The sequence below is a fragment of the Emys orbicularis genome, chromosome 6 (genome assembly GCF_028017835.1).
Source record: "Emys orbicularis isolate rEmyOrb1 chromosome 6, rEmyOrb1.hap1, whole genome shotgun sequence".
NCBI classification, from domain to species: Eukaryota; Metazoa; Chordata; order Testudines; family Emydidae; genus Emys; species Emys orbicularis.
The window spans coordinates 83,862,626-83,875,099 of NC_088688.1; positions in this window are offsets into that span (position 1 = coordinate 83,862,626).

Sequence of the window (12,474 nt, forward strand, 5' to 3'; positions counted from 1 at the left end):
GAATAGGGTGACCAGACAGCAAGTGTGAAAAATCAAGACGGGGGTGGGGAGTAATAGGAGCCTATATAAGAAAAAGCCCCAAATATCGGGACTGTCCCTATAAAAATCGGGGCATCTGGTCACCCTATCTTAGAACCACTAGCCATATCTTGGAGCCAAAGTTCCTCTTTACTGATATCAATGGGAGCTTTGCCATTGACATCATTAAGAGCAGGAATGAGTTTAAGGTAACCTTGAAATTGGCTTAAAAATAATGATATGTTAAAGAAAATGGTTTCTTTTGTATTTGCCTTCTGGTCTTTGAGCCTTTTGCGTTCACATTGTCAAGCTTTTCTCTGCAAGCACATGGGCTAGAAACTTCCTTTTTATTTTAAGTGAAAGTTGAGATTCTCATGCAATCAGATGACTCCAGGAGATGGGGATTTAAAAAGAAATAGCACATATCAGAAGAGTTGACAACACTGCCCCTCCCCCAACAGGGTGAGTAGATACCTTGAAAAAAACAAGAATTTCCCGTTTTTTTGAGAGCTCTCCTGGCATCCCAGTTTGGGTTATAAAAAATGGGACTGGTTTTGACATTTATAAAGCTGCTTCAGTACCACTCCTAGTGCTTCTGTGCTGAGGCTGGGGAGAGGAGAGAGAGGAGCAGAACCTTCCCCCCTCGTTTGATCCCAAAATTCTTCCACTTGAATCTTCACCTTCCCAACAAGACCATGACTGTTGGACTCTTCCCATCTCCCGCAACCCTTTGACAGCTGTTGGTTTGAAAATCGGGTCATCCTAATCAGGTCCTTTAAGAAAAATAAGTTACTGAAAAATTGCCTGGCATTTGTGCCTCACATAGTGAGTGTCCCCTTGATTATATCTTTTTTCAGTGGGGCGGGAGTAGGGCCCTACATTTCCTTTTACATTTAGTTTAAAATATTACTTCTGATTTTTAAAAAACAAATCACATATTTAGTGGTTATTAAATCATCTTTTTGCCACCTGCCTAGAGAATACTTATGCTGCCATGAAGCAGCCAGTGCCTCTGGCAGAAAGATGCCCTCTATGAAAGCAAACATTTCATCTGTGACATAAATTGCATCATTTGGATAGAAGGATGATCCCTTATAGGCAAACTGATTTTCAATGCATGGTACCCACTCTGCCAGCTTCCAAAATTAGGACCTGATGGGGATTTGTTAATGCTGAATGCAAAGCATTTGAGTTATTTTTGGTGGACTGTCCTGTAGACTGGCTACTCCTCAAAACTTGCACATGAATGAGATTTTCCTGTGCACTGACAATTAAACAAGCATATCAAATATCCCAGTACCACAGAGATGTGTAATGGGTTTGATACTAGACCCAGTGCACAGCTTGAGTAAATGGGGTGGAAAAGGAACAGGATTTGCCTCTACTTGCACACACTGAACTCCTATTGACTCCAACTGATGTTGTGTGTTCACAATGATTACAGAATAGTAATAATGTTTATTAACTCTTATTCTATTATCAAGCTGACAATACTGACAAAGCCTGTATGGGGGAGCACAGTAATATAATCAGTTCATGGCACCAACAGCCAACCTTGATGCTTAAAGAATTATTGAACTAAATTACAGTACAGGGAAACCCCGGTATAACGCGCCCTGCGATAACGCGAATTCGGATGTAACGCGGTCATAAGGTGGCTCCAGCTGCCCCAAGCAAAAAAAAAAAAGGGGGGGGGGGGGCGAAGCACCGCCGAAGCGCAAAACAGACAAAAAAAGAAAAAAGAAAAAAAGCAGCCGGAGCGCCACCGAAGCGCCCAGGGGCAGTGGTCAACTGGGGGCCCCCCGCGCCTCCCTGACGGTGTCCCTAGCAGAAGGTGGGGAGGGGGCAGGGGAAGCCCCCAGCGCTCCAACCCATCCCCGGCAGAAGCGCAGGGGGTGGCGGGGGAAGCCCGAGCACTGGGACCCCCCCCCCCACTGCAGCCCCGGGAGGCAGCCTCACAGCTTGGGGGGTTGTGGGGGCACTCACTCCCCACTGCGGCCTCAGGCTGTGACGGGGGGACAGGGCATCTCCGGTCTTGGGGCCGCAGTGGGGGGTGGGGAGGACATAAAGTAGCAAACGGGTTGAGGAGCTGCAGTGGGGGGGGGTGGAATGGGGGGGACCCTGAGTGGCACCCCAGGGAAGGAGCAGAAAGGGGTGGAACCGTGGGCGCGGAGGAGCCCGCAGCCCTGGAGCTCTCTGTCCCCGGCAGGCGCGGGGCCGCAGCTCCTCTTGAAGCCGGAGAGAAGCCGTGGCCCCGCACCTGCTGGGGACAGAGAACAATAGGGCTGCGGGCGCCGGTGCTCACTGTCCCCGGCATGCGCGGGGCCACAGCTTCTCTCCCCTGCTGGGCCCTAGGCGGCGCACATCAATGCACCGCCTTGGGGACCACTGATGGGCTTGAAACCCCGCTATACCGCGACCCCGCATTTAGCACAATGTAATTTTTTGGACCCCAAACATCGCAGTATAGCGGGGTTTCACTGTATATGCAAGCAAGGATTTTTATGGTACCTTGTGTCCATTTTTTGTTATGAATTCAGTTCCACTGTAGGAAAAAAAACGTGTTTTCTAAAATTGTTAATTTCATACACGGAATAATAATACTATACACCTCTACCCAGATATAACGCTGTCCTCGGGAGCCAAAAAATCTTACCGCGTTATAGGTGAAACTGCGTTATATCGAACTTCCTTTGATCTGCCGGAGCGCGCAGCCCCGCCTCCCCCGGAGCGCTGCTTTACCGTGTTATATCCGAATTCGTGTTATATCGGGTCGCGTTATATCGGGGTAGAGGTGTATAATGTAATGAGCATAATTACATGTGTATTGTAAAGTCTGAGAATATACATACAATTATGGGCCCAATTTTGCTCTGGTCAAAGTCATAGGGAGAGCTACCACTGACTTCAAAAAGAGCAAGTTCAGGCTGACTGGGCCTGATCCAAAATCTCATGTAAACCCATAGTGAGTATTTGTGGCATAAACTCATATTTTAAGATTTTAAATAACAAAGACATAAATGTTTGCCCAAGGCTGAATCTGAATATATAATATACCATAGTTCCAGAGAGAACTTTTCAAGCCAAGTTTAGTTTAATACAATTAATTCTATGATACAGCAAGCACTTGGAGGCAGAACACTGTAGAGAACTGTACAAAAATAATATGAACATAAAAACATAAGAACGGCCATACTGGGTCAAACCAAAGGTCCATCTAGCCCAGTATCCTGTCTTCCAACAGTGACCAAAGCCAGGTGCCCCAGAGGGAATGAACAGGACAAGTAATCATCAAGTGATCCATCCCCAGTCGCCCATTCCCAGCTTCTGGCAAACAGAGGCTAGGGACACCATTCCTGCCCATCCTGGCTAATAACCATTGATGGACCCATCCTCCACAAATTTATCTAGTTGTTTTTTTAACCCTTTTATAGTCTTGGCCTTCACAACATCCTCTGACAAGGAGTTCCACAGGTTGACTATGCATTGTGTGAAAAAAAGAGAATTCCTTTTGTTTATTTTAAACCTGCTGCCTATTAATTTCATTTGGTGGCCCCCAGTTCTTGTGTTATGAGAAGGAGTAAACAACACTTCCTTATTTACTTTCTCCACACCAGTCATGATTTTATAGATCTCTATCATATCCTCCCTTAGTCGTCTCTTTTCCAAGTGGAAAAGTCCCAGTCTTATTAACCTCTCCTCATACAGCAGCCATTCCATAACCCTAATAATTTTTGTTGCCCTTTTCTGAACCTTTTCCAATTCCAATATATCTTTTTTGAGATGGAGTGACCACATCTGCATGCAGTATTCAAGATGTGGGTGTACCATGAATTTATACAGAGGCAATATGATGTTTTCTGTCTTATTAGCTATCCCTTTCTTAACGATTCCCAACATTCTATTTGCTTTTTTACTGCCTCATCACATTGAGTGGATGTTTTCAGAGAATTATTCACAGTGACTCCAAGATCTCTTTCTTGAGTGGTAACAGCTAATTTAGACCCCACCATTTTATATGTATAGTTGGGATTATGTTTTCCAATGTGCATTACTTTGCATGGACCAGATATAGCCCAGATGAAGTTGCACATGATAGGAGGAGACAATACAAGGAGCTTTTCTGCGGCTTACTAAGGGGCTAATCAGCATTCCATGGGGAAGCATAGTCCTGTCTCCATTCTCATGCCCCCTGTGCCCACTGGTCGCTTGAAAAGAGGTAGAACCAAAGTTCCATCATTGCACTGTCCAGCAGAGCCATCTACATGTAGAGAAGGAAGTATGCTGCATCATTCTCAGGGGTGGGGTCGTTGCCACACTGGTGTGTGCTCCCTGAGAACCCTCAAGAAGAAATCTTGCTGACTAGATTTTATCCTGGATGCTCTGGATGCTGTATGGCCTCTTTGCACCCCTTCTAGTATGTTTAATGATGCCTAGTTTGCCATGTTTGAACCCACTTGATTTCTGGTCATACTTTGGTATAAAGTGAAGTTTGTCCTCTGCTGTTTTCTATGCCTTATGTTTAGGCACAATTTATCAAAAATGTAAAGTACAGTAGTACAGAAAAGAAAAAAAAAGCAGCAACTGAAAAAGATACAAGTAAAGAGAAATGCTAACACATAAAAAGTGAAAATAAAACAACATAGCTGGGATGCTAAACATAGAAACAAAAAGAAGCCATTACAGCAGAGCGGGGTGAACTGTGAAATGAACTTGCAGAATTGGGAAAAGCAGTTTAGGAATTAAACAAGAACTTTCTCAGTACATTTTCAAGGAGAAACACTAAAAATAACCATAACTGTCTATCCAATGCCCTGGATATTTTCAGGATCAGTCATGCAGTGGCAGTAAATATGTCAGTGAAGCACATTTCCAGATGGAGTTTATTCTCCTTTTAGAGGAGATCAGGATTGTAATCCTGAGGCCATTATGACAAACCAATAAGGATAAAATACAAATCAAACTTTCACCCAAAATCTTTTATTAAGGTTAACTCTAAAGAAAATTGTTTGATGTACCCCTGTGCTTCCTGGGTTCATGCAGGAGAAGAATCTGAAGTACTGGAATGCTGTAGGAGAGGAACACTCAGTTTCCAGAAAGGCTAACCTTGGAGATTTTCAGCCTGATTCCCAAACAAAAGAAATAGCCACAATGCTGAGCACCTCCTTATAGTGCTATGCATCCTTAACTCCCACAGATTGCAACTGGTGTTGTGGCTGCTTGGCCTCATTCAGGATCGACTCAGCATCTTGCAGGCACAGGCCCTACAGTTGGATATGTATGCACACCATCCCTTCAAACACTGGGTTTGACTCATCCCTGTTTATGACATTCTAGCATGGGCTCCAGGAGACTAGCTACCCCTCTGAACTCAAATGTATCAACTCTGGAAGCTGAGGCTTCCTAGTAAAGGAGGCTCTCACCAGAAACAAAACAGGAGATGGGAGAAAATACAAGCCCTCCCTCAAAATGAGAGGTGCTCCAGCAAAAGCTGAACATCTGCTTACTTGAAAAAGAATTGTGCAAGGGCATCACAGTGGGTGACATGCATGCACCGCCTTATTTAAATGTAGGCCGAGGGCAAAATTAGTGGTGTATCATTTAAAATTATTCAGTGCTACAAGGATCATTTAGAAAAATTTGGTTGGAATAACAATCACATTCCTTATAATAATACACTGTCCTATCTGGCTCAGCAAAGGGTTTCACAGCATCTTTTAAACTAGTAGTTTCAAGCTGAGATGTTCAAAGTTGCCTAAAGAATTTTGACTCCCATTCCCCTACTCAACTTTGAACATCCCAGCCTTAAATTCAGTTCTAAAAACTATAACATAAATAATAGTGTTCACCTTAAATAAAGAGCTATTATCAACCACCATAACCATGTATTCTTAAAGTAAGAAGGCTTAAATCATACACTATTTCATTCATTGCACTGAAACTTGCTGTTAAACTATTTTCTAAAGTGTCGCGTCTCTCCAGGTATTTTTCTTCTTTGGGTAGTCTCTCAGATCACATCAAGCGAGATTAATACTAAACTAGACAGACATCTAAATGGGCACTTTGCTCACTTTGGGCCCATTTCACTGTCCTTACACTGAGAATTACCTTGCTCTGTGAATAGTCATATTCGACTAAGATGCAACTCAATGCAAATACAAGTGGCAGAATCAGGCCCTTTCCTCATTCAGACAGATGTCACTGGACACAAGATCTATACTGATAAACACAATTTGCAGTATCTTATTTAAAAGTAAGTGCAAAACTAAGATGGGACTTTCACGAACAAGTTAGTCAGCCTTCTCATCTCCTAGGACAGAAGGGATTACAGTACACTGAAAAAAGCTTCTCCATCAATATTCCTGGTAAACTTTGCTGAAGTATACTGAGTTAGTCTAATTTTTCTAAGATTAAGGTATCAACAGGAAACAGGTGAGATTAACCCTCACTGGTATAGAAAGGGTGCGATTTACATTTCCCCTGTGTCCATGCAGACAGTCATGCTGGCAGACAAGTTCAGACCCAAAGGAAAAGGTTCCGCCAAGAAAGAGCCAAAGAAAAAATAATAATAAAAATGTTGCTAATAGAGGATGTTATACTGGCTAACAGTTAGTCAGATTGTGAACATTAAGGGTTGGTTTCTTAAGCAAAGCCCACATAATGGCTTCCGTAAGAGAAGCCATCAACCTGCCTCCCTAAAAGAGGCATTTACACTTTCCTCCAACAGTGGAGCCAGTTCTTCCTGGCTGGCCTTCAACCAACCAGGACACATATCTGAAGGACATGTTGTGGAATAAAAGGCTTCTAACCACTCCTAGTACTTCAGTATGTCACTAGTCTAAACTATTCTAGAGAAGATCTAGCTTTGTGTCCTCCAGACACCATTCTGTATCCACAGAACAAACAGCTCAGCTAAAACTGCTGAAATTTATTCGCTTTATTTTATGAGGCAATCAAAAATAGTCTCACAATGGGAGGAAAATTTCTCTTGATAAAGGCCCCTTTCTCATTCTCGGCAGAAAGAGGATGCACCTGGCCCCAGAGTGTTCTGGGCCAATGGGCAATATGTCTCTAGTTTTTGCATTGCTGTTGCTATAAGAAGCTGCCAGATTGGGAAAATATTTGGTAGCCAAAAGTGTTCTCTTGTGCTGTCTTCTCCGCAATATTAGCTATTGTATTGCAAAGTGATCTGAATGTAAATGACTGTACAGTGCCCACTACATCAGGTATGGAAGAATGACTAATACTGGTACCACTGAGGTTCATTATATCCTAGCTGCTGGATCTGGATCAGAGTATTATGATTACCTGATACCCGTTAGATCTCCATATCCCTTAGCTTCTAAAATATTCTCTAATATCTATGATACCGGCTGCTCTTGTTTTCAAAGCTGCTCTTGTTCCCTCATCCTCTAATCCATGCCACTCAGAACATCTTCACCACTGATTAGCTGGTCACTTGCCTTTTCTTTCTCCTGGGCTTATGATGGTTCTTTTGGTTGCCTGCCCTTGAGGTCATTGAGAGTTGCTGGAACACCAGGTCTGGTTACTTGCTGACTTCACTGTCAGTGCAGCTTGACACTTGCCAGAAAAAAGCCAATATAGGAATTTGCTTCTAGAGTACTGATGTTATGGCCGTTTGCCTTTGTTTGGGCATGGGATGCCTCTACTAAACAGTATTCATACCTACTGTTGCTGCTACACATAAAAATATCCAGTGGATATTATAGTGGAAACTGTGCCCTCCTCTTTTGGCATATTTTTCTGTATCACTTCTGTGGGGATTTTTATGTCCATCAGACCCTTACTATTCTTTCTGTCCACTCATCAAGTCCAGTTTACCCAGGCATTGCATGACACACAAAGCCCGCGTCAGAACTGAGAATAAAAGATTTACCTGTCACTCCAAAAGAGTTCCCTCTTTACCAATCACTTTTTCCATACATGGCTTCCTGGCACCCTGACCACCTCAGACCAGGACTCTATTTTAAACAAAAATTGGTCATAGTTTGGATAAAAATGACATATTTCCTGTCAATGTATTGGACATTCCCTTGATCTAAAAGACAGCTAACCCAGTTATCTGATTTACAAAAATAATTGCCACATGCTACTATCTGTTTTACAGACCTCCTAGCAAAAGGCATCCTATTGAATTCACATATTGCTTTGATGTGCAGTAAAATTTTCCCTTTTAACTCAAGCATATACTGCATTAATTACCCATTATCTTCTTTAAAATGTATCATATGTAACAAGGCTTAGATGTTGGAGGAGATTTTATATTCAAAAGTTCTTCCCACCATGTCAAAATCATCCTTTTAATTGAGTGAAATAAACGGTCTCAGTTCACACATCAATGATCAAGGGCCACATTTTCAAAAGTGGGAGTACTGAAATGCACAAGAGCTCTAAGAGGATGTACCTGCACTGGTGGGTGCAAATCAAACTACTGCACATTTTCCTGATCTTTACACATAAAACACTGGATTTTTAATTTAAATGTTGCTATATCAGAATATAGTACAACTCTGAAAAACCATCTGTACTTTGTGCCAAATTCTACTCTCAGTTCACTAATTTAAATTAAAAGTAACTCTAGAGAGTCAGTTTCCCTCTGTGACATCATTTTAAATTGACAGTAATTCCATCAAAGTCAATAGAGTCCCTCTTGATTTAAATTTGTGTAAATGAGAGCAGAATCTGATTGCTTTACTCAGTGGTGTAATTTTAAATTAACTACCTTAAAGTCTGATTCTGCTCTCAGTTACATAATTTTAAGTGGAGAGGAACTCCACTGACTTCCAAACGACTGTGTAGATGAGGTCAGAATATGGATCTTGATCGTAGTCTTATCTCACTTACCCCAGCAACTTAAAACAACACGTAACCAAGGGGATTAAAAAAGAATGTGTATATGTGGGGGAAAGAAAGCACTGCTAATTGTGATGAATCTGTACTGTGAGGTAAAGGTTTTAATGCAGTTTTTTAAAAGGTTTAGAAAATGCTTCTGTGCTTTATAATGCTTAAGTATTTGTATAATTCTATAATACTTATTTCCCTGGTACACTTTTTATTCTTACACTTCCTGCCATTATTGCACCTGCTTCCCCAACCTATCCCCACCCACACTGGGGGTTCGTGACAGGGTAAACTGCATTACCAACCTAAGAGCTGCTTCACAACAGGCTGAATTTTCATATTGCAATGCTACAAATCTCACCGCTTTACAAAAGGATAAAAACATACAGCGGCAAAAGTGGAAGCCAAATGAAATCATGTGCAGTTATACAAAAATGCAAACCATAAAGTTAAAACACTTTTTCTTCTCTATGCTTTTTTGCAGCGCTCATCTAGTCAATTTGACTATATGGACAGGAAGTTATAACCTATTTTTAACTTTGGAATGTGAACAATAATCAAAAGAGAGGCTAAAAACTTTATAACGTAACTTCATTCCACTGCAGTAGGAGATATTTTGTATCAAATGTATGTATATTTCTCCATAATCTTACAGTGAGATCTGGATTGATCTCTCTGCCCTACAGAAGCAAAACTTGCACCTCCCTGCAACAACAATGCCTCGTATACTCTTAGTGGATTCACCCCCAAGGAGGCGAATTTTAGTTTCCACTAAGGTTAAAACATCACGATAATGAAGTGTTGCAATTCCTCACTTAAAATTACAAAAAGTCTGGGAATGCAAAAATGAGGGGTCCAAGTGCAACATTAATTCAGCTATAAAGCACACATAGTATTTTGTCTTTTTTTTCTCATTAAATGCATATCTTCTTTGTGTTGTAAGGTGTAAATCATAAAAACATATACCATATGAGCAAGTTAACGTTGTTGGAAGCTTAACTTCAGCATTTTATTTCTGTAATTTTAACTATACCTTTGCAACAAAATATCTGTTTGCATTTCCAAAATTATACTACTAACAAAACCAGTAATAATTGCTCAGTGTATTCCTCAAGTGTTCCCCTATGCAGATAGTGTGCAGGGTCTGATCCTGCAAAGCTTAATCACATGATTTGTCTTTACTTATGGGCGTAATCAGTGGGACTACTCATATACCAAAAGAGAAGAGAGGATTTTCAATAACTGTAAGGTGATACATTTAAAAAGATGTTCTTGTTATTTCAAATGAAAATAGGATTTGTAATGTGAAATTTCTTTTCTTATAATAAAACAATATTTTTCAGTTTACAACTAAAGGACCTGACTGCAAACCCTTGTCCATGTGAGAGAAGTCTTTACTCACATGACTGGATCCATTGACTTACGTGGGATCAACAACTCACACTGATAAGATATTACAGGATCAGGCCAAAAACTGAATAAATGATCATTTGAGCTAGACTTGATAAGTTTCTAGGGCCTGATCCTGAGAGGTTTTAAGCACTTTGGCCCCAATTCACAAAGTACTTGAGTAGCCTCATTGAAATCCTTGGCTAATTAATTATGCAGGGCTCAGTTCTTTGCTCAGTTACACCAGTGTGTAAATATGGAATATTCCATTGCTATTAGTGGAGTTACTTCAGTCAAATGAGGGAAATGGATCTATAATATTCCATTAACATTCACATTCACATATTTTCTAAGGGCCAAATTTTGCTCTCTCGGTTACGATAGTAGCTTGATTCATTTTCTTTACTTCACTGGGGTTACTCTGAATTTAAACAAATGCAAATGGAGGAAGTATTTGGCTTAGTCACTCCCTGTGTTCCTCTGCCTCTAGGGCCTGATCCAAAGCCCGGTGACATCAGTGGGAGTCTTTCTAATAACTTTATTAGGTTTTGAATCAGTCTGTAGATCAACTAATTAGGCACACTTACAAAAATCAAAATTAACAAATAACATTCTCAAACAGCATCAGACTCATACAAAGAGAAAAAAGGAATCAAATGCATCAGTGCCATTATAGTGTAGTCACTAAAATTAAAAACATTATAATGTTAGTACCACTCTTAATTTTTTTTTTTTTTTTTGGCTCCTAGTACTTTTTAAAAGACACCTATTAACTGCTTCCAAAAATAACTCCCCCCCCCCGACTTTAGATCAAATTCTGCTCTCAGTTACATTAGTACAACCATGATGACTTAAAAATAGAAATGTAACCGAGTAAAATTTACATTTTTGATTTTACTGGGCTTTAATATTTTTAGTAGAAACAAAACCTGAAAGCTTTATAAAATACAATTATGGATTTTAATGATTCCTTCAACTGAACATGAAAATAAGAGCAAATATTAATCATTAGTTTAGTCATTCTGATCTTCCTAAAATGGTTTTAAAACATTTATTCCAAGTTGTTTTATCTATTCAAGATGAGGCCTTCCTCCTAACCTTCCTCTCCACCAAAAAAACTGTCAGAAAATAAAAACACTCATGTCTCAAGCTTCCTTATTTCTTCATTTATCAGTCTTAAGCTTAACGAATGGCTGAGAAAGGAAAGCGTCATAGTTCCTGTAAAAGTACCCACTCCAAGTGCTCTCAGGCTGTAACAGTTTATGGCCCTGATCTTCTTATCAGATCTGTGCAGGGTCAATGCATGTGGATCAGACTGCACATTTGGGTCCAAAGGTCCAGGAAATTTAAATACTTTGTACATGGAGGGCTTGCAAGACAAAGCCCAAAATAAAAGATATTAACAAAAATTATGAGTGAAAATGTAAATGGCTTGTTGAATTATGGGGAAAAATTGTCATAAGAGGGAGATTCTTTCCAAAATTACCTTATAATTAAACCAAATTAGGGAATGTGATTTTGGGCTTGATCCTGCTCCACTGAAGTCGGTAGTATTTGTGCCTAAGAAAGGAAATGCTGGATTGGACCCAAAATTGGCCTGACATACCACTTGCTATACTCCGCCAGTTTTATGTACCTGTGACTCTATTAAAGTCAATGGAGTTTCACTTTTGTAAAACTGAAAAAAATAGTGGTGACTGCATCCAACTCATTTCAGTGTGCCTAATAATATTCTGCAATTTTTTTTTCTTGGAAAAAAATCATCAAAAACATTTGACAAAAAAAAAATTGTTAGGCTTTAAAACCCTGAATTAATATATTATATTTAGCATCCCTGTAACTTCATCCCATGCAAACCGTGAGCATTGTTTGTTATGTTCACTGAACAAATCAGTTTCACATTCATGTATCTAACTATGCTCATTTACTTAAATACTGGTTTGTGTCAATTTTAAAGACAGTTGTAATTTACAGAGTTTTTTGTTTGCTTTCAAACTGGTACATTTTATTTGTTTTCATAGTAAGCAGTTTAGTGGAATATGCCTCCTTATATTGCTTTTTGGTGTTAAAGTATTTTTTTAAAGTGTCAGTAATAATTTTGACTGACTAACTTGTATTTTTGATTTGCCGTGGTATGGTGTGTATTTTTCCCTATATCATTTACTCCACTGTTTTTCAAATTATACATAAAAAGTAAGCATAGGA